Genomic DNA, 23,920 nt, shown 5'->3' on the forward strand with positions numbered 1-23,920 from the left:
CCCTAACCCTAACCCTAACCCTAACCCTAACCCTAACCCTAACCCTAACCCTAACCCTAACCCTAACCCTAACCCTAACCCTAACCCTAACCCTAACCCTAACCCTAACCCTAACCCTAACCCTAACCCTAACCCTAACCCTAACCCTAACCCTAACCCTAACCCTAACCCTAACCCTAACCCTAACCCTAACCCTAACCCTAACCCTAACCCTAACCCTAACCCTAACCCTAACCCTAACCCTAACCCTAACCCTAACCCTAACCCTAACCCTAACCCTAACCCTAACCCTAACCCTAACCCTAACCCTAACCCTAACCCTAACCCTAACCCTAACCCTAACCCTAACCCTAACCCTAACCCTAACCCTAACCCTAACCCTAACCCTAACCCTAACCCTAACCCTAACCCTAACCCTAACCCTAACCCTAACCCTAACCCTAACCCTAACCCTAACCCTAACCCTAACCCTAACCCTAACCCTAACCTAACCCTAACCCTAACCCTAACCCTAACCCTAACCCTAACCCTAACCCTAACCCTAACCCTAACCCTAACCCTAACCCTAACCCTAACCCTAACCCTAACCCTAACCCTAACCCTAACCCTAACCCTAACCCTAACCCTAACCCTAACCCTAACCCTAACCCTAACCCTAACCCTAACCCTAACCCTAACCCTAACCCTAACCCTAACCCTAACCCTAACCCTAACCCTAACCCTAACCCTAACCCTAACCCTAACCCTAACCCTAACCCTAACCCTAACCCTAACCCTAACCCTAACCCTAACCCTAACCCTAACCCTAACCCTAACCCTAACCCTAACCCTAACCCTAACCCTAACCCTAACCCTAACCCTAACCCTAACCCTAACCCTAACCCTAACCCTAACCCTAACCCTAACCCTAACCCTAACCCTAACCCTAACCCTAACCCTAACCCTAACCCTAACCCTAACCCTAACCCTAACCCTAACCCTAACCCTAACCCTAACCCTAACCCTAACCCTAACCCTAACCCTAACCCTAACCCTAACCCTAACCCTAACCCTCTAACCCTAACCCTAACCCTCTAACCCTAACCCTAACCCTAACCCTCTAACCCTAACCCTAACCCTCTAACCCTAACCCTCTAACCCTAACCCTCTAACCCTAACCCTCTAACCCTAACCCTCTAACCCTAACCCTCTAACCCTAACCCTCTAACCCTAACCCTAACCCTAACCCTCTAACCCTAACCCTCTAACCCTAACCCTAACCCTAACCCTCTAACCCTAACCCTAACCCTAACCCTAACCCTAACCCTCTAACCCTAACCCTCTAACCCTAACCCTAACCCTAACCCTAACCCTAACCCTCTAACCCTAACCCTAACCCTCTAACCCTAACCCTAACCCTAACCCTCTAACCCTAACCCTAACCCTCTAACCCTAACCCTCTAACCCTAACCCTCTAACCCTAACCCTCTAACCCTAACCCTCTAACCCTAACCCTCTAACCCTAACCCTCTAACCCTAACCCTAACCCTAACCCTCTAACCCTAACCCTCTAACCCTAACCCTAACCCTAACCCTCTAACCCTAACCCTAACCCTAACCCTAACCCTAACCCTCTAACCCTAACCCTCTAACCCTAACCCTAACCCTCTAACCCTAACCCTCTAACCCTAAACCCTAAACCCTTAACCCTAACCCTAAACCCTAACCCTAAACCCTAACCCTGGCCCTGGCCCTAAATGGCCCTAACCCTAACCCCAACCCTCTAGCCCTAAACTGGTGGGGCCTGGAGGGGGGGGGTTGGGTTTGGAGGGAGAGGATGGGTGGGGGTGGGAAGTGGGGTGGGAGAGGATGGGTGGGGGGGGTTGGGGTGGGAAGTGGGGGGGGGAGAGGATGGGTGGGGGGGGGTTGGGGAGGAGGGGAGGGGATGGCTGGGGGAGAGAGGATGGGGGGGCTTGGGGTGGGAAGTGGGGGGAGTTGAGGTGGGAGGTGGGGGGGGAGGGGATGGGTTGGGGGGGCTTGGGCTGTGAAGTGGGGGGGGAGGGGATGGGTGGGGGGGGCTTTGGGTGGGAAGTGGGGGGGGAGGAGCAGGTGGGTGGGGGGGGTTGGGGTGGGAAGTGGGGGGGGAGAGGGGTTGGGTGGGGGGTTGGGTGGGGCTTGGGGTGGGAAGTGGGGGGGGAGAGGATGGGTTAGGGGGGTGGGGGGGCAGGGTGGGGAGAGGAGGGGTGGGGGGGTTGGGGGTGGGAGAGGGAGGGGATGGGTGGGGGGGGCTTGGGGTGGGAGGTGGGGGGGGAGAGGATGGGTGGGGGGGGTTGGGGTGGGGGAGAGGAGGGGTGGGGGGAGAGAGAGGGAGAGAGGAGGGGAAAAAAAAGAAAAAAAAAAGAAAAAAATATAAAAATGGGAAATTAATTTGCATATACCATGCCTTCCCTAGCAGAGGGAGGATACTAGCTCGGAGCAAATATTAGTAAAAAATTTTTATTTATTTTAATTATTTTTTTTTAATTTTTTAATAATTAAAAAATTTTTTACTAATATTTGCTCCGAGCTAGTATCCTCCCTCTGCTAGGGAAGGCATGGTATATGCAAATTAAAACAGATAACTATAGGGAGAAGAAAGCTGACTCCCAAGCAGTAGTCTAGCAATAAAGAAGACGGCTTAGAGAGGAGAGAATAAAGCAGAAAGCGAACATGACAGAGCAAAGAACGGAGACGACGGAGCGAAGCGTACGACCCGGCCGACAGAATACTGAATAAAGCAAAAAAAATAAATAAAAGAAGAAGAGCAAAGAGGTAAACAAAAGGACAGACAGATTTCAAGTGCGCAGAGTAGAGAAGAGATAAACAAAGTGAAGATGAAAGAATAAATGGAGCAAGAGAAACAGCAGTCATAGCCTGGCGAGCAGCAATCTATGACTTCTTTCTAAAAAAGGACCGTTTCAGGCGGACCGAAAGCCAAGGGGATGAATGTAATTTAATTAAGAGGACGCAAACAAACAAAACCGTCTTTATTCGAAAGAACAGACACACGCAACTATCTTTGTCTTTATTGCTCAAAACCGGTCAACAATCTCTTTATCGCAACAAGATATCTCGGCCTTCGATCGTCACAATAGAAAAACCTCAACGAGCAACTCCACGTCCTAGAGCGGCTCCGCATACTCCTCACCATCCGTCTCTATAATCTCGTGGCTTCTACTCACATTGCCCAGCACGTACGCTACCCTCCTGCGGTAATAGGCAATCCCCTCCTATTTTAGGTAGCTCTCAGTAACAGGGTTACCAAGAAGAAAAAAGGAAAAAAAAAAAACCCCCCAGTACCAAGGCAAAGCTCCGCATCAACGCAGGTGACAATAGTTGCCTTGCAGAGTGGCCGGGACCGGGGGAAAAAAAAACCCAGCTGGGGAAAAAAAACAAACAAGCAAAAAAAAAAAAAAAAAAAACCCCAGTCCCGAGGCAGAGCTCTGCATCGACACAGGCAACAATAGTTGCCTCACAGAGTGGCCGGGACTGGGGAAAAAAAACCCAGCTGGGGGAAAAAAAAAAAAATCCCCCAGCTGGGGTTTTTTTTTTTTTTTTAAATAAAAACCAAAAATAAATTTAAAATGCTAACTACAACCTAGAGGAAAAAAGAAAAGCATACAACATTAGACCCATCCCACTACCAAACAACCGCCCGTTCACGCTCGCTACGGCCATCCATCCCCTGAGCTAACGTAACTATCTGCTACTATTCTTCTTAAACGTAACACTGCATTGGAATGACCGGGAAGCCCCCCAGACTGGAAATTCTAACTAATAAGTAAATAAATAAATACCTCTACCTCTTATTAACCCCCCCCCCCCAATAACTAGGATAGCTACATTACTATATTCTACCCACTACCATAACTACATCCACAGGCAAGGCAGCTCCAAACAAAGACACGGACGTACATACAGACACAAACACGCACCCTAGCATAGAAAAAGGGCAGCGAAGACAATGTTGCCAGCCGGTAAAGACCTATGACGCTACGGTTGTGCGGCTCAGATGCTCTGGACGAGTCCAGAAAAGAGGGGGAAAGGCCACCGCTCGCGATGGAAAGGAGCCGGCAAAGCCGGGAACGCCGGGGAAGAGGAGGCTCGCGAGAAAGACCCGAGCCCGGGACAACGCAGGGAAGAGAACCCTGAAAGGGCGCCGCAAAGACGCGGAACGAGAGCGGCCTCGGAAGAGGAGCGGCCGGCGAGGCCGCGACCGTGGCCCGATCGGCCGTGACGCGAAGCCGGAGCGACGGACCGCCCCTTTTGGTAGGCCGCACGGAATGAGACGAGATTCCCTTGGCACAAGGCCGATGACTCGTGCCCAGCAAAGGGCAACGGATGCCTGCCACGCTACTCCTACACAGTGTGGGCTGTGCTCCCTGAGCACAAAGAACAAGAGCGACGTCAAGACCTCAGCAAAAGAGAACACAGCCACAACACACAACACACAGACGGCACCAGGACACAGACGGCACCAGGACACAGACGGCACCAGGACACAGACGGCACCCTGGAGCTGCCCTGCCTAGCACCCCCTCGCTTTCTGCCACACACACCCCACCATCTCTTCCTCACACACAGCACTCCTCCTGAGGAGCCCTCCACACTACAATGATGTCAGCACACGTGCACACGTACACACACACACTGAGCCAACACACCCAACACCCTTTGCCCTTCAGCTTAGCTTTTACAGTGCGGAGCCTGCAGGTCACCGTCTGTCCTCAGGAGGCACCCGCGACGGCGGCCGCGTCCTCTCCGGTCTTCCTTCGATCGTCGCGTTCGCCTCCGGCACCTGCCAAACCGCAGCACGAGCGGTCACCTCCGTGCCGGTCGGCTCCTACCTCATCCCCGACAACACCCTCCCCCAAAGCACCGCAGATGCTCTGCTCGCCTTCGCTACAACACTTCCAAACCCCAACGCTGCGGCTGGATGGGCCACCCGCAGCATCTGGAAGAAACAAAAAAACAAAAAAACAAAATTGCTCTTCACCCAGACGGCGCTCGCCGACCGCATGATGCCGGACGCTGAGCCGCTCCCCTGCGATCCGCAGGCACGCCTTGGAAAGGCCTGCACGGTACCTGCAAAAAAAGCAGAGCGAGAGACATCATCGAGGGGCAGCCCACCACACAATAACATTCTGACACAAACAAGATATGCTCTCACCTGCTCAGGCTCTTGCCAGCACTCCACTTCTCTCTACAGCGTCCTGCAAAACCTGCAAGCACAGAGCAATCGTGCACTGAGGTGATGTGTCCAAGACCACAGCCCACCCGCATCAAGCATTTGTGCCCGCCCTTTTACCCGCTCCTATAACCCCTGCTGACCGCCAGGCTACGGCCACCGTGCCGAGCTCTGCCGCGCCCCTGTAAAACCGGAACGGCAGCGCGCAACAGAAACGGCACCAATTACACAACAGCCCTATATAGGCTCCGCTTCATCTCCTGCACTGACGCTCATTTTGCTGTGCTCTGCCTGGGCGTAAGTAATCTGCTCTCCGCATTGCTCCTCATCTACAAGCACAAAGCAGGAATTGATCCGGGAACCGCAACACAACACCACCCCGTTTCCAACAACAAACCCCTAGATCACCGTCTAAGACAACGCCCCTTTCTTCCTCCATCTCCCTTCAGCCCGCTGGGAATGCTGCTCTGCATCTGACAAGAAATAAACCACAGCATGCAAAGGCTGAATGATCACCACCCCAGTCCATCACTGCAACACTCTACATCCTACCATTGCTACATCCACAGGCAAGGCAGCTCCAACCCCAGATGGACAGACACAAACACAAAGCAGAATCGTACACAAAAAGAATCACACACACACGCAAGACTGTCAGCCAGAAAGCCATGCAATGGCACAGTTGTGCAGCTCAGATGCTCTGGACGAGTCCAGAAAAGAGGGGGAAAGGCCACCGCTCGCGATGGAAAGGAGCCGGCAAAGCCGGGAACGCCGAGGAAGAGGAGGCTCGCGAGAAAGACCCGAGCCCGGGACAACGCAGGGAAGAGAACCCTGAAAGGGCGCCGCAAAGACGCGGAACGAGAGCGGCCTCGGAAGAGGAGCGGCCGGCGAGGCCGCGACCGTGGCCCGATCGGCCGTGACGCGAAGCCGGAGCGACGGACCGCCCCTTTTGGTAGGCCGCACGGAATGAGACGAGATTCCCTTGGCACAAGGCCGATGACTCGTGCCCAGCAAAGGGCAACGGATGCCTGCCACGCTACTCCTACACAGTGTGGGCTGTGCTCCCTGAGCACAAAGAACGAGAGCGACGTCAAGACCTCAGCAAAAGAAAACACAGCCACAACACACAGACGACACCAGGACACAGACGACACCAGGACACAGACGACACCAGGACACAGACGACACCAGGACACAGACGACACCAGGACACAGACGACACCGTGGAGCTGCCCTGCCTAGCACCCCCTCGCTTTCTGCCACACACACCCCACCATCTCTTCCTCACACACAGCACTCCTGAGGAGCCCTCCACACTACAATGATGTCAGCACACATGCACACGCACACACACGCACACACACACACACTGAGCCAACACACCCCAACACCCTTTGCCCTTCAGCTTAGCTTTTAGAGTGCAGAGCCTGCGGGTCACCGTCTGTCCTCAGGAGGCACCCGTGACGGCGGCCGCGTCCTCTCCGGTCTTCCTTCGATCGCCGCGTTCGCCTCCGGCACCTGCCAAACCGCAGCACGAGCGGTCACCTCCGTGCCGGTCGGCTCCTACCTCATCCCCGACAACACCCTCCCCCAAAGCACCGCAGATGCTCTGCTCGCCTTCGCTACAACACTTCCAAACCCCAACGCTGCGGCTGGATGGGCCACCCGCAGCATCTGGAAGAAACAAAAAAACAAAATTGCTCTTCACCCAGGCAATGCTCGCCAGCCCCGTGATGCCAGGCACCGAACTGCTTCCCTGCGATCCGCAGGCACGCCTTGGAAAGGCCTGCACGGTACCTGCAAAAAAGCAGAGCGAGAGACATCATCGAGGGGCAGCCCAACACCGCCCACCACACAATAACATTCTGACACAAACAAGATATGCTCTCACCTGCTCAGGCTCTTGCCAGCACTCCACTTCTCTCCACAGCTTTCTGCAAAACCTGCAAGCACAGAGCAATCGTGCACTGAGGTGATGTGTGCAAGACCACAGCCCACCCGCATCAAGCGTTTGCTCCCACACCTTTACCCGCTCCTATAACCCCTGCTGACTGCCATGCTACGGTCCCAGTGTCGAGGCCCGTCTGTAAAACGAGAACGGCGGTGTGCGACACGGACGGCGCCGACAGGACTACAGCCCTATATAGCCTCCGCTTCATCTCTGGGACCGACGCTCACCTTGCTGTATTCTGCCTCGGTGCAAGGAATCTGGCCTCCGCATCGCTCCTCATCTACAAGTACAAAGCAAGAATTGATCCAGGAACCATAGCACAACACCACCCCATTTTCCAACAACAAACCCCTAGATCACCTTCTAAGACCGTGCCCCTTTCTTCCTCCGTCTCCCTTCGGCCCACTGGGAATGCTGCTCTGCACCTGAACCTAAGAGTGGATATGCCTCTCGCTTCCTTCATCTCCCTTGGGCACATGGGCTGCTGCAGCACATCTGCAAAACAGCATGAAGGGGAGCACGCAGGCTGGCAGATCAGTGTTCTGAGCCATCCCTGCCACACTCTACATCCTACCGTTCCTAACACCCACAGGCAAGGCAGCTCCAGCCCCAAACAGATGGACAGACACAAACACAAAGCAGAGTCCTACACAAAAAGAAACACACACACACACCTTTGCTAGCCAGAAAGTCCTACAATGCCACAGCTGTGCAGCTCTGATGCTCTGGACAAGTCCACAAAAGAGTCAAATACCAGCGTCCATGATGCAAAGGTGCCGACAAAGGCAGGAGAGTCGATGCCAAAGCAGCCGGCCACGGAAGACCCCGAGCTGTGCCTGTACAGGGAAGAGAACCCTGAAAGGGTGCCAGCAAGATGCAAAACGAGAGCGGTCCCAGAAGACGAGAGCCGATGAGGCCTCGATGACGACCGCGGAAACGATCGGCCGCGAATGACCGGGACGCGAAGCCGGAGCGACGGACCGCCCCTTCTAGCTGGCCGTACAGAATGAGACAGGATCCCTTGGCAGGATGTCGATGAGTCGCGCCAGACAAAAGACAACGGATGCCTATCGCTCTACTGCTGCGCAGTATGGGCCGTTCTCCTTGAGCACAAAGGACAAGAGTGACATCAAGACCTGAGAAAAAAGGTATCACAGCTACACACAACACAGACACAAGCTGCAGCTGCCCTGCCTAGCGCACCCTCGCTTTCTCCCGTACACCCTCTGCTGCACTCGCCTCACACAGGAATCGCCAGAAGAATCCTCCACACTACACTGAATGTCAGTGTGCACGTATACACCCCACACACACTCTTTGCCCCTCAATTTCGTTTTTGGAGTACTGCGAGTCACCGTCTGTCCTCACGAGTCATCCTCGATAACGGTTGCATCCTCTCCGATCTTCCTTCGGTCACCACGTTTGCCTTCGTCGCTCGCCAAACTGGAGCGCGAGCGGTCGCCCCTGTGCCGGTTGGCTCCGGCCTCTTCTGCGACGGCACCCTCCCCGCAATCGTTATAATTGCTCTGTTCACCTGCACCACACCGATTCTACGCTCCGTCGTGGCTATGAGAACACCCACGGCACCTGGAAAAAACGAGACAACAAAAGTACTCTTCTGCTAGGCGGCATCGACTTAGCTCTAGAACTGTCACACCATTATACTCACCCATTCTACCTAATCTCAAACACTCAAACATTCCTGGGAAAAGCCCACACAGTACCTCGAAAAAAAAAGAAAAAAATAAGTTACTGACCAGCAGCCTGGCATTACCCGACAGGACAGGGGAACTCCAGCTGACAAGTGCTCCCTCTCACCTGCTCAGCCTTCTTGTTGCCGCTCACGTTCTCCTCTCCACGACTTCCTGCAAAACCTGAGAAAAGACTACACCTGGAGGTGATGCCAAAAACCACACCCCATCTGCAACCATACCTCACTATAACACTTACCTGCTCCGCTTGCCCATCCTGACCGCCAGGCTATGGGTTGCCATGCCGAGGCATGCCACACACCTGTAAAAATCAGAACAGCGTTATGAACGGGGACGGCGCCGACAAGGCGACGGCTCTATACTAGGTTCCGCATCCTCTCTCGGACTGATGCTCACCTCGCCGCGCTCCTCCCGGGTGAGAGGGACCCTCGCTGCACATTGTTCCACACCTACAAGCACAAAGCAAAAGTTAACAAGGGGACCGTTGACCACACCGCTCTCCTTCCAAAAACAACTCTAGCTCATCTTCTTATAAGCACAACCCTTTCTTCCTCCATCTCTCTTCAGCCCGCTGGGAAAGCCGCTGCATATCTGCAAAAAATCAAAGCAGAGCGCAAGGAGGCCGATCGATTGCCGCTCCGGTCCATCACTGACACGCTCTACACACTACCGTTGCTAACACCCACACGCAAGGCAGCTCCAGCACTAAACAGACAGATAAGAAACATTAGACACAAACATGCAGGAAAGCCCTACACAAAAAGAACTACTCCCACACATAAGATGCTGTGGGTTACAAAGCTCTACAACATCACGACCGCACAGCTCTGATGCTCTGCACAAGACCAGAAAGGAACCAAGTGCCACCACTTCCGGTGGCGAGAGCTCTGGCAAAGCCAGAAAGATCGACGCGAGAAAGGTCGGCGAGAAAGATCCGACGCGGCGATGACGCAGGGAAGAAAACCCTGAAAGGACGCCGCAAAGACGCAAAAAAAGAGTGGCCGATGATGCCTCGACGATGGCAAAGATGATTGGCCGCAAACGGCTACGACGCAAAGCTGGAGCGACGGACGACCCCTTTTAGCCGGCCACACGGAATGAGAGGCGATCTGTCGCCGCGACGCCGATGAGTCACGCCAGGCAAAAGACAATGGATGCCTACCGCGCTACCGCTGCGCGGTGTGGACCATGCTCCTTGAGCGCAAAGGACAAAAGCAACATCAAGACCTGAACAAAAGGTAGCAGAGCTAAAACACACAACACAAACTACACACGAACATAGACACAGGCTGGAGCTGCCCCGCCTAGCTCGCTCTCGCTTCCTCCCATCCACCCTCCGCTGCACCTGCCTCACACACAGCACTCACCAGAAGAGCCCTCCACACTGCACTGAACGTCAGCGGGCACACACACGCAGCCAAGACACCCCAACGCTCTTTGCCCCTCAACTTAGCTTTTGGAGTTCTCGGGGTCACTATCTGTACTGAAGAAACATCCGCAATGGCAGCCGCACGCTCTCCGATCTTCCTTCGGTCGCCACATTCACCTTCATCGCCCGCCAAATCGGAACGCGAGCGGTCGCCCCCGTGCCGGCCGGCTCCGGCCTCGTCCGCGAGAGCTTCCTCCGCCCGAGCGCCGTGCGTGCGCCGCTCGCCCGTGCCACGCCGATTCCGAGCTCCCGCAACTTCTCTGCGGTGATGTCCGCGGTACCTGGAAAACCGACGCGACAAACTTACTATGCTGCCAGGCAGCACTAACCAGCCCTTGACCAACTGAAACACCGGTACCATCACCTGTTCTGCCTCACCGGAAATGCTCAGCCGTTTCTTGGAAGGGCCGCACGGTACCTGAAAAAACAGAGCGGGCGGCCCCTAAAGCCAGAGTAAGGGTCAGAAGCACAGCCGCGAAACTGTACGCTGCAGCATGTTCGGGGGCACAAATATAAGAAAGGCGCCGGAAGGCAATGCTGCAAATCGCTTGCTGCTCGCCCAGGGAAGTCCAGCAGTTTCTTCCTGCTCAGCCCTAATGCTTCGGTAGGAAAAGAGGGGAGTTTATTAGCTATATGTAGGTTGATTTTTGAGCTCTTGAAGCACATATGCTTACTTATGTGGGGGTTGTGTTTCCAATGAGATGACTACATTTCTCATCATACTGCGGTGGTAGGGAGGAAGGGTGCTTCCTTCTCTCTTCATATAAAGTCTACGCTCTTCTACAAGTCTACATACTACAAAAATCTCAAGCAGTATCTCCCTGACAGGGCTGACAATATTTCTGAGGAGCAGCAAAACATCCAGCAAGTAAGCTGTCAGACTAGCTGATGAGAGCAACAGCTCACACAGATCTGAATTACTGGAGATGCTACACAACACACCACCACCTAGGCTGTCAAAGAAGGAGAAAATGCTTTTTGAGAACCTCTGCTGTCTCCTTTTGTCCGCAGTCCAAGAGAAGAGCAAATAATTTCTCAGGTCTCATCATCTGGGAAGAACCCAGTGATGAAGTTGGGACCCTTCCACAATAAACACAGAAATGCCAGAACCCAATAATGACACTTAACAGAAGATATACCTGGAGACCCGGAAGTCCTTTTCTGCCGCTGAACGCCCCGTACCGAAACACCGACTGGAGAGAAAAAAACGCGGGGTACGAGGGGTTTTCTGTCGTACTTGCGTCTCTGCGTTCGGCCGTCCCGTCGCTCTTACGTTAAGGCGTGACCCTTGCTATGCTAAATGCAGCAATAAATTTTGCAGGCAGTTTTATTTCCTCAAATACTGTTATTTACAGCATTTGTTATTTTAAGGCAATTCCAGAGCTCTACTCCCATGAGAGAGCAAAGCCAGAATGATCTCCCTGGGCTGAGAGCCTGCCTTTATGTAACGCTAGGCCCGCCCACTGCCCTACCCACAAGCCCTTGGAAGGGGCGGAGCAAAGCAGTGGAAGCCATAAATACATAGGGCTGGGCAGAAGCAGGTCTTTCTCTTCTGCTCAGACTGAAAACTATGGAAAGGATCAGCAGACCATTTTGACAGAAAGAGTTATCTACTCTGCTACTGAGACTTCATCTACTATTTCTATAATACCAGGAGGTATGTTGTTAAACTTCTTTTTACTCTAACTAGCATGAGCCTTTGCATTCAAAACTAGAAACCGGTTCTGCTTATGCTTTGGAAGAAAACGACAACATTCCACGTAACCTTTAAAGGGAATATTATACCACAGTTGATTGGTTCAGACCTGCATACAATTCAGCTGTTCGGGCAGGACACCATTTCCTATAGGGCAAACCGAGATACCAAAATAAACTCTTGGAACAAGCCTGCTTCTGTAAGGTGACTGCTTCCCAAGAGGGGTGTTTCCTGTGTAGTACCTAGAGTAATTAAGAAAATGCAGTTGCTAGGTGGGATAGGTAGGTCCCCAGGGGAATACTAGCTCTGTATCTCAAAGTGGAGGACTCGCAGAAAACAAGAAAGGTACTAACAGGGCTGCAGAACCAACACAGCGCTTTAGGGCGCAACAAAGGCTTCAGAATGAGGTCCTGAAGGGACTAGAGGAGTCCTACAAGGGTGAAAAGGCCAAAACATAACTTGGGCACAAAAAGAAGGCTGAAATAATAGTCCAGACTAAAATAAAGGGATTCCTAAGGGCTCTGCAGGACCAACAGAGGTGCACGTGGCACAGTAAAGCTCTGAAGAAGAATCCAGAGCACATTAAACATCTCTTATAGATACTAGAGAACAACTAAAAAAAACCCCAAAAAGTCCAACCAAGGCCACCCAAAGGGTTCAGAGGAGAAAAGGGGGCTCAGGCAGCTGAATGAAAAAAAAAGAAAAAAAGGGATTAGGGCATAAGAAAAAGCTCAGGAACAGTTTTGAGAACACTGCAGAAATCCTAAAGAAGCTAGACTGCCAAAAGACAGCTCTAGGGAGGATGGAAGGCCAAAAGACTCCACAGTGCACTAGAGAGCTCCTAACAGACCTGCATGGCTAAAAAATGACTCTGGGGCACAAGGAAGATAGCTGGAGGGCTACTGAGGAGACTAGACAGTTCCTAAGGTGGCTAGAGAGTCAGAGAGAATCTCTGGAGCACAGTAAGCATCCCAGGAAGCGTCCAGAGCAGACCAGAGCTCGTAAGAGGACTAGATGGCCAAAAATTAAGAATTTGTTAACAAGAGAGACTTCTAGAGGTATTCTAAGGGCACAGAAGAGGTTTTATGAGATATATAGGGCCAAAGGCCTCAAGAGGCCATTTGAACAACTGGAGGGGTTTTAAGCAACTTTGAGGGCCAGAAGACAGCTCTGGGGCACGAAAAGGGCCTTTAAAGGGAAGAGTTTTTGAAGGGTTTCCAGGGGAGTAGCATGGTGCTAAGGGGGAGCCTACGCAGGCAACACAGGTCTGCGGGCGGGAAACAAAAGGCCGAAAGAGGAGGCCGAAGCAGAGCGGTAGGCTGCTAAAAGAGCTGGAGTGCTAAGAGGGCTCTAGGGCGGCAGGAGCGCTCGAGAGGGATTCTGAGGGGACTGCGGGATCCGGGGAGGGGGAGGGCCAGACAGCAGCTCTGGCAAACAATGAAGGGAAGCAACTAGTCTAAAGTGTACGACGACAGTTCAAAAGGGGCCTACCTAGCCAAACAAATGACTCTAGGGAATAAAGAAGAAACCTGGATGGGCTATCAGAAAATTACATGCTTTCTAATGGGATTCCAGAGGGCCAGAAGACGCATCAAGACCACAAGGAAGGCTGAGACATCCAGAGGAAACTAGGAGTGCTAAGCAATCTACATGGCAAAAAGAATTACTCTAGGGAACAAGGAAGATAGCTGGAGGAGTTCTGAGGAGACTAGAGGGTTCCAAAGTGTTGGGGTGGGGCGGGGGAGAACTCTGGGGCACACAGAAGGCTGAAAGGGTAATCCAGAGTACACTAGAAGGATGCTAAGGGGTCTAGAGGGCCAACAGAGGTCTGCAGGTGTAAAATAAAAGGCCAAAAGAGGTCGCTAAACCGGAGGAGAGTGCTACTAAAGGGGCTGCGCTGGCAACCAGAGGGCTCCAAGGGGATTCTGAGGGGACTGCAAGGTGCTAATGGGTGTAAAGGACCAGAAGAGAGCTCTAGGGCAGAAGAAAGGTTGAAAGAATAGTCCAGAGTGCACTATAGAGATCCTAAGCCATCCAGAGGGCCAAAACAGAGACTTTCAGGAACAAGGAGGGAATCTGAAGGGGTTTTGAGAAGACTAGGTGGTCCTGAAAGGGTCCAGAAAGGCAGAAGACTGCTCTTGAGCCCCATTCTGTCCAAAAGAGGTGTCCAGAGAGCACGAGAGGGGTCCTTGGGGCTCTACAGGGCCAAAAGAAGACTCTGGGGCACCACAGAGGCCGAAAGAGTGGTCCGGAGCAGAGCAGCGTCACACAGGGTCCTGGAAGACCAAAGGAGTGCTCTGGGTTGGAATAAAGGCCTTCAGAGAGGCTCTGAGGGGACTCAAGGTGTGCTAGAGAGGCTGGAGGAGGAAAAGACAGCTGTGGGGTACAAGGAAGGCTGCAAAAATAGTCCGGAGAGCACGAGAGGGATGCTAAGGGGTCTAGAAGGCCACAGAGGTCAGCAGATGGAAAGTAGAAGGCTTAACCGGGGCAGTAGGCTGCTAAAGGCTGCTGGAGCACCAACTGAGGGCTGCAGGGCAAGGAGGAGGGCACCTGGGGGATCCTAAAGGGACAAGAGGGGGGCTAATGGGTCTACAGGATGCCAAGACAAACCTCTGGAGCAGAAGAAAAGCTAAAAGAGTATTCTGGAGTGTGCTACAGGATGCAAAGATGACTCTGGAGAAGAAGGAGGCTTTCTGAGACTAGAGAGTTCCTAAACTGCCTGGGCGGGGAGGCCAGAAGACAGCTCTGGGGTACGCCAAAGGCTGAAAGGATAGTCCAGGTGGATGAGAGCGGAGCTAAGGGGTCTAGAGGGCCAGCAGAGCTCAGGAGATGGAAAATAAAAGGCCGAAGGAGCAGGCCAAAGCAGAGCGGCGGGCTGCTAAAGGGACTGGACTGGCAACCAGAAAGCTCTAGGTCAGGAAGAAGATCTCTTGGGGGATTCTGAAGCGACTGCAGGGGTGCTAATGGGTGTAGAGGGCCAGAAGAGAGGTCAGCGCCGGAAGAAAGGAGTGTCACACAGAGGTCTAGAGGATCAAAGGAGTGCTCTGGGGCAGAATAAAGGCCTGCAGAGGGACTCTGAAGGGAGTAGAGGGGTGCTAAAGCTGCTGGAGGGACAAAAGATAGCTGTGAGGCACAAGGAGGGCTGCGAGAGTAATGCAAAGTGCGCAAGAGGGGTGCTAAGGGGTCTGGAAGGCCAGCAGAGCTCAGCAGATGGAAAATAAAAGGCCAAAGGAGCAGGGCAAAGCAGAGAAGCGGGCTGCTAAAGCGGGGTGGAGCCCTTAATCATGTTATCTGGTATGCAAGGAACCGATAGACACACAGGATTGAAATATTTGTTTATTATATTTCTGTGCAGAGATAGGTGCTAAGTGGTAGATCCACAAAGCTAGCGCACCTTCTCCTTTCCTCATTCTTTATTTATATATACACTTTTCAGGGAGTACTTTACACATGTTTCTCTATTAGTTACAGTTTTATCGTATCATCTGTTAACTCCATGCTTGCACTTTAACATTCCTATTAATTAGCACAAGAAGCTCAGAAGGTGGTAACATGATTACTATGTCATTATCATGTCATTCTGATCTCATTGATTTAGGGGAGTAATTTAATATGTGAATAAGTATTAATGAACTTATAGATTACTGGGTTATTCTACTGTCTTTGTTTTGCCAACTCTTCACATTGTTCAAAGTGTTGTTTCCTTGATGTTATTCAGCTGGAACTGTTCGTCCTTCACATTACTGTGGTACAATAGCCTCTCTCCCTTGTCCTTCAGTCTTGCAGGGTTTCCACAGCAGCGTTCCAGGAACAAGACTACAACTCCTAGCATGCGCTGCAGACAAAAATGTCCTCCCAAAAGCCCGGTACCGAAAGACTACACCTCCTACCATGCGCAGCATATGAAAATGCCCTTCCGGAAACCTGGTGCCGGAAGACTACAGATCCTGACACGCGCGGCAGGCTAAAATGGCTCCCCGGAAACTCTCTGCCGGAAGACTACATCTATCGGCATGCAGAGCAAAACAATATGGCCGACAGGAAGCTTAGCTCTCCCGGCATCCGCTGCACACTGAAATGGCCGACCGGAAGTCAGATTCAGGTGGACTAGTGCTCCCGGCATACCGCGCGCGAAAAAAAAAAAAAAAAAAAACTCCCGGAAGCCCGGTGCCGTAAGACTACTGCTCCCGGCATGCCGCGCAAAACAACATGTCCGCCCGGAAGCCCGTTGCCGGAAGACTACTGCTCCCGGCATGCCGCGCAAAACAACATGTCCGCCCGGAAGCCCGGTGCCGGAAGACTACTGCTCCCGGCATGCCGCGCAAAACAACATGTCCGCCCGGAAGCCCGGTGCCGGAAGACTACTGCTCCCGGCATGCCGCGCAAAACAACATGTCCGCCCGGAAGCCCGGTGCCGGAAGACTACTGCTCCCGGCATGCCGCGCAAAACAACATGTCCGCCCGGAAGCCCGGTGCCGGAAGACTACTGCTCCCGGCATGCCGCGCAAAACAACATGTCCGCCCGGAAGCCCGGTGCCGGAAGACTACTGCTCCCGGCATGCCGCGCAAAACAACATGTCCGCCCGGAAGCCCGGTGCCGGAAGACTACGGCTCCTGTTTCCGGTACGTTGGGGGGGGGGGGGGGGGGGGCTGCAGCGCTCGGTGGTGTCTGCACCTACGGCACTTCTGTTCTGGCCTGCCCCCTCTCTGCTCCCCCCTCACTCTCGAGGGCCGGAAACCACCACACAGCCCAGACTGCAGCCTTGCAATCTCCAGCACGGGCCCGGGGCTCCCCAACACCCTCTCGAGTAGCCCCGAGTCAGCTCCCACACTGCCCAGGCCCATGTGATCCTCCCCAGTGCTTCCCCTGGGATCCCTCCTACCCCTCCAGGACACAGTCCCAATCTGACCCTGGGCCCCCCCTCACTAATCTGATGTGCACTAAACCCCACCACAGCCCTGATGCAATATATTCATCTTTCCACCTCCAGCCCCAGCGCACCGTCTTCCTCCCCACCCTCTATGACCCTGATGCACTGCTCTTCCCCACCCTGTCCTTGCCTCCCACTGTCCCAATACATGGTCCCCCCCCACCCCCAGTACACTTTGCCCCAGCACGGTCCGCCTCAGTTCTGCTCCATCGCCCAGGACGCTCCCATCCGCTAAGACCGGCAGCACGTGCATGACCCGTAGGCCAGCCCCCCCTCAGCCCTGCTCACCTCCTCTGCAGTGCAGCCAACATTCTAGTCCCAGCAGTCAGTGTGTGGCAGCAGCTCCATTGTCCTGGACCAACACTGACATGAACTTCCAAATGCAGACCCAGCTCGCAGCATGTACCCACTTCCTACCCTTGCAATCAGCCAAACAGGCCCCACCTGGGACTTGTCCCACCCACAGTGCCCAGAGCTGCAGGCCATCAGGGACAGCTGGGACTGCCAGGGCAGCAGAGGCCCCCCTGGCTTCTGAGAGCAGCTTCCTGAAAGCTCAACAGGGAGCCCTGGAGTGCACAGGGAGCAAAAGGGGACATTCAGGGCACAAGGAAACAAATTGAGAGCTGCAGGTGCAACAAATGGTGTGTGTGTGTACACACACACATTTTATGTATATGTGTATGTATATTACAATGCAAAGACAGAGCAAACAGGGTGATTCTGGGAGCAGCAAAAGGCAAAAGGAGGGCCCTGGGGCACACCCAGAAAGCTCTGCGACAAAACAGAGAACTTTGTCGCGCGCTGCAGAGCGAGCGCAGGGCTCCGAGGCGCACGGCGGCCGTGGGGGCGAGCCAAAATGTGAACTGAAGGCTCCTGAGGGCATCAGAGGGCAAACGCAGGGCTCCGGGGCAAACCAAAACACAGACAAAGGGCCTCGGGGCACACCAAAGGGGCCGTAAGGCACGTCGCAGGGCTCAGCGCGGCTGACTTAGCCTCGACAAGAGGCTCTTAGCCTGGGGAAGACTGAGGGGGGATCTTATCAAAATCTATCAGTATCTGAAGGCAGGGTGGCAAGGGGATGGGGCTAAACTCTTTCCAGTTGTCCCACGCGAAAGGACTAGAGGCAACGGGCACAAGCCGAACCACAGGAAGTTGCGCCTGAATACGAGGAAGGATTTCTTTCCCGTGAGAGTGACGGAGCACTGGAACGGGTTGCCCAGAGAGGTGACGGAGTCTCCTTCTCCGGAGATATTCAAAACCCGCCTGGGTGCGATCCTGTCTAACGTGCTCTAGGTGACCCTGCTTGAGCAGGGAGGTTGGACTAGGCGATCCCCAGAGGTCCCTTCCAACCTTACCCATTCTGTGATTCTGTGACGGCACCGGCGCCTGCAGGCTCTCCGCGGCCCCCCACAGCTCTCCCAGCTCCAGCCACGCGGGCCCCGGCCCCAGACAGGCCAGGGAGCAGGCCGGTGCCCTCACACGGCCCTGGAGGGGGGGCCCCACCTGCCCTCACGACGATGGGAACCACCCCCAAGAGCCCCGAGGGTCCAGGCCACGCAAGGGCAACTCCCCACAGCCCCGGGAACAGCACCGAGTCCCCTGGGAACCGCAGGCACTCCAAAGCGCAAGGGGCTCGGGCACCGGCCCCAGGCGCGCAACATGAAACCTTCTCCCCTGGACGTCATCTTCAGGCAGGGGGGCGTCCGGAACCACAGACACGACCGCAAAGAATAAAGCGGCTGTTTATTGTTTTACTGCACAGAAACACCACCTGGGAGCGAGCCTGCCACGGAGCTCAGTGCCGGCACGCTTCCCCTTACCCCGTGACACCTGAAGAGTCATCGCCACGCCAGCGTTCGTCTGTCCGACCGTTCGTCCGTCCGTCCGTCGGGGAAGGGTCAGCTTCCGCCGCAGCCCCCGAGGCGGCAGGTGTCTGCGTAGCCGACGGCCTGCCCCTTCTGCTTTTTCCTTCGGGGATAGGATTCAGCTCTGAGAATTGGAGAGGACAACGCCTGAACTCGCCTGCCTGCGCTTCTGCTCTACCCCAGACCAGAGCCCCGCGGAACGCTCGCACGGCTCTCGGCTCGCCCGCCGCACGTCGCCAGTGTCTGCGTGGTGGGCCTGCACCGTATCAAGCCCAGGCCTCAGCTCGGCGCTCAGAGCGGAGCGCTAGCACAGGGGAAGATGGCAAACGGCAAACCGCTGCTCGGGCTTCAGGGCTTACAGTTTATTATTTACGGATTTTTCCCTCATCAGGAAGCCCTAAGCCCTGAACCTGAAGTGACGAACTGCACATCTTGGCACCCAAATGGTTTCTGAGGCTGTAAAGTCTCGGGATGAGGTTGCATTTTCAATCCTGCACCCTGATCGCTAAATGAGGGACCTGTGAACTGTGCCTGATAAAGACTGAGCCCCACAAAATAAAGTGAGAAACCACAACTGCGGCATGAGAGACCCTCAGCAACAAACTACATAAACCTCAAGTGAAAAAGTCCAAACCCTTAGCTTTAAGCAAGGAACGCCACAGCACCCACGAGCATGAGAACAGTAAGAAGCGGCCAAAGAGTTTTGCCCACAGCTTAGGAACTTTCCCCTTAGAAAGGGGGGGAAGGGCACTTTCTAAGGGGAACTTTCCCCTTAGAAGGGCAGCAGAACAGGAAGACGTGCACCACAATCCTGTTACAGTTGCTGTTTAGAGGCTTGGGCTTAGCCGCCACTAAAGCATAAGCACATGCACAAATCGTGCCGCTGGATCGCGCCAGGCTGCGCGACCACTGAACGCACCTGAAACGCCGCAAGCGCTAATTCGTCTCCCCCACAGACCATTGATAGTTTTGCTCCTCTCGGCTCCGCGGGCAACCATCCACGGCCAGTGACGCCCGTAACCGCCAAGGGCAAAACCACTGCCACGTCCCAGCCCTGCTCACACGCAACGCAGCCCCGGGACTTAGCTGCGTCCACGTCGCAAGCCCGGGCTCGCCTTCCGCTCGTCTTCGGCGGCCAGACGCAGATCTCTGCGGAGAGCTCCCAGCGACGACAACGCTCTTTCGACGGCCAGACTACGCTTAGCGCCTGCGAAGAGGCCGGAACAGCTACTGAGAGGCCAGGCAACCGCATGGCCCTCCTAGAGCTACTCCCTAGTCCACAATTACGACTGACTATAAGCGACCAATAACCCCTGTAAGGAAAGAAAGCTCAGAGGAGATGGACGCAGGCAAGATGCCCCTGAAGCTCAGGAATGGTGTAAGTGCATATGTGGCTCAGCCCAACACAGAGTATAAAGCCTGAACAACCAACAAAGGAATTTTTGGAGAGAGCGACGGGCTGGAGCTGGCTTCAACCCACGTATTCCCAGCGAGTGCGGATGTCATGAGGGTGAATGTATTATAGAGACCAGTAAGAACAATTACACTTGTACTGTGATTTCAGTATATTACTGTATCACTCCTCTAAATCAAAAATCTCATGTAACATCACATACCTTTAAATTAAACCACTGTATTAAACATTATGCTCTCCGTATGTGTGGAATATCTAGAAGAACCCTGTCAGAGAGTACTAGGCTCTGACACTGACCCTCAACGTGAATCAAACCACCCGGAAGATTCTCGTTTTAGAGCTTTTTCTCTCCCAAAGCTTTAACGATGGTTCCCTAACCTGGGCAGATGCAGTGCTCCCCCCCCCCAGCATTGTAACAGTTTTCATCCTGGGATCCCAAGTTGCTGTTATGACATGAAGCAGCAAAGGAAGGCAAAATGCAGGTGGGGTTCCGGCTTACTCGTCTCGCCACAAAAATTCTTATTTTAAGGTCTCACCGCTTCTTCCAGGTAAACAGAGCAAAATACAGCTCCAAGCAGGCAGCTGAGGCTTCACGCAGACCTGCTGGCCCTGCCAGCAACAGCAGGGCCACAGTGATTGGGCCACCCATCGTTATTCCCTGCTTCCTTTGCCCGTCAGTGAATTGTGGCTTATTACTCACAAGTAAGGACACGGCCAACCTTCCTATGACTGAAGGCTTCTTGTCGGGACTGGTAGGCAAACCTTTCCGCTGGCATTTGGATCCTCCTGGCTGCTCCTGAAATGTGATAACTTGCAGAGGTCTGAGGGTGGGACCTGTAATTCTTCATGGCAGTGTGCAGTTGTTCCCCAACGTTATGAACACCTAGGATTAACGCAGTTTATAAATACCACCACTATAAGGTGTAAAGACGAGCTGAAATGTCTGCAACCAAAGAAAACGTCTTTGTGTCCGACAGGACAATCCAGATGCATCAGCAGCTAGAGCTCAAGAGGGAGCTGGCAACCCCTCTTGGGGGATGTTTTTCGAGCAGGCTGTCTATCTGAACTCCTCCGTCATGCCTAAGAGTCTCCCTTGGGACATTATAACTTTGTCAGCCAGCACATGTTGATGGAGGCATAGTAAAATCCATCACCTTACAAAAGTACAGAGCAAAGCAAAACAAAAAACCCCACCCCCCCCAAACAAAACGCCAAGCATAAACCACCCCCCCACAAACCGCAAAAAAAAAAAAAAAAAAAAAAAAAATCAAAAAAACAAAGCTCTGCAGAAAATCGTGAGACTCCAAAGCTGTTTACGAGCACAAAAACAGCTCTAACACACACACACAAAGCAAGGTAAACGGGGAATACGCAGGCTACAAATACCACTTCCTCCACTCCTGTTTTGGAAGGTGTGAGGACGCTCGGGTTTGCTGTGAAAGGGAAGTTAGACTAAGTAGCCGCTAGAGATTAATCTATCAGAAACCTTCTGCATCCTGGTTTTGGCACAACCGTGCTCTGCCCCTCAGTCAATTCAGACACAAGCAGGAAGACTCACTGCTTGCAACACTTGCACAGTAAGCCCCCCTCCCCCTCCCCGGCTCGGTAAGATGAGCGCCCGCTGAGCCACTTGGAGAGATGATCCCCTGCTGTCCAGTCGTATGCCAGGCGTTACTTCTACAGAGGAACCTGAGCGTGTTGGATTGCCTCTGTCCTATCAAAGTTAGAAGTCTCAAAGACCGTTACAGCCCAGATTGCTGCTAAATGGCCTTTCTCACACCCAGAGAGTTTGTGTTCCGGCCTCAAAGGGGATGCGAGGATCTTGCTGCTGGCGCCTGCTTTCGCTTACCGCTGTTTTCTAACGGTGCTGCTCCCACAGAGTCAGCAGATGTGGAAAGCATTGCTGAGAAAGGCTTGCCTTGTCGTGGGAATTTGAGGGCAGGAGATGTTACTCAATTTAACGTTTCCTCTATCCACTGCCTTCCTCTTTCCCCAAATACCACCGCCAGGTAACTAGCCGGGGGGTTGCACTAATTTATCCCTCTGAAAACCATCTCTTAATTTTACAGTTCGTGCACTTTCTCCCTCTCTCTCTTTCTCCCTCTCCTTCTTCAGAAACTTTGGCCACTTCAGTATCATTCCCCTAAGATAATAATTTGCAGTCTCATAGCTTTTAAACTAGGATCTTTCACAAACATGTGAAGTCACACGCACAGAAACACACGTACGTAGCGTACTTGCTGTAAGGCGGACAGACCTTCGTTATACGTCTGTGATCTATTATTTCGATGGCTACTAACAGTGAGCCTTCCTAGTCAGGAAGGACGGGCTTTCGTTTGCGGGAGACGGAGACGGCTCTTGGCTGGTTCCACGTGGTTTTCGCACCTCAGCTTGCTTACGTTTTTCTGGTCTCTTCAACTTCAGCCGTGGCAATTCGTCTGAAAGTGTAAGTATTGTATCCTTCCCTTTCTATCTGCACACGTAGGATAACAAGACAAAACACAAACAGCCAAAGCAAACTAAGGTGGATGCAGTTAACGATATCCACAGGGCAGGAAAGGGTTGCTTAGCCTTCAGTACTGCCTCTGGGAGGCCGAAATAACAAACAGTCGTTACCAACAGTCACCTTACTTGCCCGTGGCAGAACACCTCCTTCTGCAGCAGTTGCTGGGGATATCAGGGGTCTACTGCATTTTTGCTTCCTCGTTTCATTCACTTCGTCCCTTAGGTATTAATCACAAAAAGACCGCTTGTCCAGCTTTCCTCTCCGTCAGCATTTACTATCGTTGGTTCTAGCTCTGTAACAGAGAGAAGCTGGCATTTTACTCTCAATGAAAGGCAACGAAAGCATTTACGCATGTTCTTTTTTTCTCTTTCCCATGTTCTTCCCCCTTTTTATACTTTTTTTTTCTTCTCCTCTCCACTCCTTTCTTAAAGGAAAGGTCTCAATACAGCACTTTACATCATACGTTACAGGGTAAACTGTTTGGAAACATTCCGTACAGCAATTAGGGCTAGGTTATTAGACAGGCAGGCACATCACCTAATGCTTACCTACGCCATCTTCCATGAAGCCTTGTTTTTATCCTGCTTCAGTACTATCGTTACTGTCCTGTACCCTTTCTCAAACCTTCGCACGCACCCGCTTAACCAACAATTCCCTCGGTTTTTCACTACACGGAAGAAGGAAAGCACTTGATGTGCCTGTCTCTGTTTCCGACCTATCACCTTTTCGATTCAGCTCCCAGATTCCTCTTACGCTCACATGCTTGCCTCATAGGTGATGACCAAATAGCTGGTTCGCTACCTGTAGCCACTTCTCTTCAAGATGTCCCCTTTTACAGCTCAGCTCTCTTGGCTGCCAACACCTTCTTTGGGCACCCTCTATCCACATTCATAACAATGGCGCATGCTGCCTTTCTCGTTCTCTCAATCCTAACCCTAACCCCAACCCCAACCCCAACCCCAACCCTAACCCTAACCCTAAACCCTAACCCTAACCTAACCCTAACCCTAACCCTAAACCCTAACCCTAACCCTAAACCCTAACCCTTAACCCTAACCCTTAACCCTAACCCCTAACCCTAACCCTCTAACCCTAACCCTAACCTAACCCTAACCCTAACCCTCTAACCCTAACCCCAACCCCAACCCTTAACCCTAACCCCTAACCCTAACCCTGACCCTAGACCCTAACCCTGACCCTAGACCCTAAC

At 53.1% G+C, this 23,920-nt stretch overlaps 1 long non-coding RNA gene across 5 annotated transcripts; it reads right to left on the reverse strand.

Moving 5' to 3' along the window:
* Positions 1-18,650: 18,650 nt before the first annotated feature.
* Positions 18,651-23,630, reverse strand: LOC134144323 (uncharacterized). 5 transcript variants are annotated; one of them, XR_009959327.1, is made up of 5 exons: positions 23,259-23,630; positions 22,831-23,002; positions 22,433-22,677; positions 20,905-21,087; positions 18,651-19,997 (listed from the first exon to the last, which is right to left on the reverse strand). It is a non-coding gene; the product is annotated as an uncharacterized LOC134144323 (long non-coding RNA). The 5 variants fall into 5 exon arrangements; XR_009959325.1 differs by having other exon boundaries at positions 18,651-18,914; positions 19,710-21,087; XR_009959324.1 differs by having other exon boundaries at positions 18,651-21,087; positions 22,462-22,677.
* Between the last annotated feature and the right edge of the window lie 290 nt (positions 23,631-23,920).

Source organism: Rhea pennata, chromosome 9 (genome assembly GCF_028389875.1).
Source record: "Rhea pennata isolate bPtePen1 chromosome 9, bPtePen1.pri, whole genome shotgun sequence".
In the NCBI taxonomy this organism is placed as follows: domain Eukaryota; kingdom Metazoa; phylum Chordata; class Aves; order Rheiformes; family Rheidae; genus Rhea; species Rhea pennata.